This window comes from Pteropus medius, unplaced genomic scaffold, assembly GCF_902729225.1.
Source record: "Pteropus medius unplaced genomic scaffold, Ma_sr-lr_union100, whole genome shotgun sequence".
Lineage (NCBI taxonomy): Eukaryota > Metazoa > Chordata > Mammalia > Chiroptera > Pteropodidae > Pteropus > Pteropus medius.
This window is the reverse complement of record NW_024340699.1, coordinates 16,180,696-16,183,061: the sequence shown is the minus strand read 5'-3', so window position 1 is coordinate 16,183,061 and position 2,366 is coordinate 16,180,696. Positions and strand designations below refer to the sequence as shown.

Sequence of the window (2,366 nt, the reverse complement as noted above, 5' to 3'; positions counted from 1 at the left end):
AAGAGGGTGGACCTCGCGCTGCACTTTGTTGTCACACCTCCCGAGCTGCCCCATCCCGGGACAACTTCTGTCTTCGCCCTCACAGCACCGACACTGCTGGCCAGTATTTTGCAGGACACGCTCACCTGGGCTTTGCGGGGCTTCCTCGTGACAAGGTACAGAGGAGATGCTGTGTCTTCCCAGGGCCCCGGATCAGAGGTGATGTTAACTTGACCGTTTGCTGATGCCTGTTGGGTTTCTCCAGTTCGCAGTCACTATTTTTGTCTTGTTGATTCATAAGGATATTCACCCTTGAAAAAGGGAGGGACTTCTGTTGCCTGCTACGGCACGGACGGACCGCGAGGACAGTGAGGTGGGCGAGACGGGCCAGTCACAGAAGGCCACACGCCGTGTGATTCCACCTGTACAAGGTCCCGAGAGGAGTCGCATCTTGGAGACAGAGTGAGAGTTGGCGCCTGGGCCGGGGCAGCGGGAGGCGCGTTCGCGTTTAGTGGGGACGGAGTTTCCATCCGGGAAGATCCAGACGCAGATGCTGGAGACGGCGGCATGAAGTGCGGATGGACTCAACGCCCTGAGGACACCTAGAGGTGGCTAACGTGGTAAATGGTATGTATGTTTTATCTCCGAAAAGTAAAAAGGGAAAATGGCAAAGCTCTCGAGGGAGGCCCTGAAGCCCTCGGGTCGCTGTGTCTGTCACTCTCCCGCCACCCGGGCCGGCATCGGTCGGGTTCTGCCCGAGCTCTGTTTTCGAGGACACCTCGAGGCCAACCTGCCTTCCGGTCCTGCTCAGACGCCCAAGCTTCTTCGCTCCGGGGACATGACGGGGGGCTTGGGGACAGCGGTGCAGGCACCAGGACAGGAAGCTCGGCGGCTGTTCGCTGCAGGGTCTTGGGCAGACGCTCGGCACAGCCTCACATCATCCCAGGGCAGATGCCGGGCTCCACAGGCCCCGAGTTCCTGGTAGGCAAGTTGCTCTGGCCTTGGGGCCATGAATATCCCCTCGTGGGGAGGAGGTGGGGAGAGGGGCTGAGCAGAAGGGACCTCTGGGTGCCCACCCTGCAGGATGCTTCATCACCCCTGGTCCCTGCTCCGCCCCAGGAAACAGCCATCTCGAGGGGCTGCCCGAAGCCTCGGGGCCCCGCCGGGCCCTGCACCCCATGGGATGGGCCTGGCCCGGCCCCGATGCCCCCGACAGGTCCTGGCGTTCCAGAGTCCTCACAGCCCTCCGGCGCTCTCTTTGCAGAGGCAGAGGACCGAGGCCTGGGCAGAGATGGACAGGCGGCCAGCGGCCAGCGGCCGTGCCCGAGGCGGCAGCTCCCTCTCCCACCCCGCCCGTCTTTGAGCACCCTCTTCACCCCCTCTCAGGCCTTCATCGAAGCTGCAGCCATTCATCACGGCCAGATGAACACTGTGCTGAGTGGGGGCCAGAGGCCCCGGGGATGAAAGGGCCTGAGGCCCTGGCCCCTCCCCACAGGCCACCAAGGTCCCCGGGGGCTGAGAGCGGAGCTCCGTCTGTGGAAGCGTGACAACCACAACACACCTTGTATCCTCATCTTTGCCCGGACGCCGGCCCAGCTCCTGCGAGAGGGGAGGGGCTGCCTGCTACCCAGGAGGGGAAACTGAGGCCCACAGGGGCGAAGCCACCTGCTCAGTGAGCTGGTGGCAGAACCCAAACAGCCCAGCCCAGACTCTGCTGGGGTCCTCCTTCTAGGCTGCTCCCTGGGGCGTGAACCGAGGGACCCCCCGAATCCCGGCCTGGAAGCTCTGGGAGTGCCCAGACACACCAGGAAGGCGGGAACTCCAAGCGCACGGGCTCCCAGCGCCCTCCCCAGGCGGCCTCACCCCAGCCGCTGGGCCTCATGTGCTGGCGCTGCCGGCTACTCTAAATATTAGTTGTCACCCGTTTGTCTGTGAGAACTTCCGGCGGCCGGCCTTCTCACCTGCCTGTCACTGCCCTTCCCCTCCACCTGATCCCACACACTCACCCCCACGCTGGCCAGAAGCCTTGTGGCCCGGCCCTGCCCACGTCTGGCCCCAGGGGAGGGGCTGCACCGGCCCAGCAGAAGGGCTTGGCCTCCGCCTGGGCTCTGCTGCCCCCAGCTTCCTGTGCGACCTCGGCAGGGCCCTGCCCGTCTCCGGCCCACAGTCCCCTCATCTGGATGGTGGACAGCTCAGACAAGCACCTACGGCCACCTGGGGCTCGCACCCCAGCGGGGCTGCTCACCCAGGGTCTGAGAGCTGGCACCCCTCCCCTTCCTGGGCCTCAGTTGCAACGTCTGTAAAATGGGGTAAGGAGTTCCTTCCTGGGCCTCTGGGGAGCAGTGACCCTGCAAGGAAGCAGGAAGTGTGCAAACTCCTGGGGGGCC

At 64.4% G+C, this 2,366-nt stretch overlaps 1 long non-coding RNA gene across 2 annotated transcripts; it reads left to right on the top strand.

Moving 5' to 3' along the window:
• The first annotated feature begins 45 nt into the window (after window positions 1–45).
• On the top strand, window positions 46–2,125 carry LOC120616050 (uncharacterized). Of its 2 annotated transcripts, none has more exons than XR_005656451.1 (3): window positions 46–155; window positions 281–441; window positions 1,244–2,125. It is a non-coding gene; the product is annotated as an uncharacterized LOC120616050 (long non-coding RNA). The 2 variants fall into 2 exon arrangements; XR_005656447.1 differs by having other exon boundaries at window positions 281–960.
• Window positions 2,126–2,366: the final 241 nt, after the last annotated feature.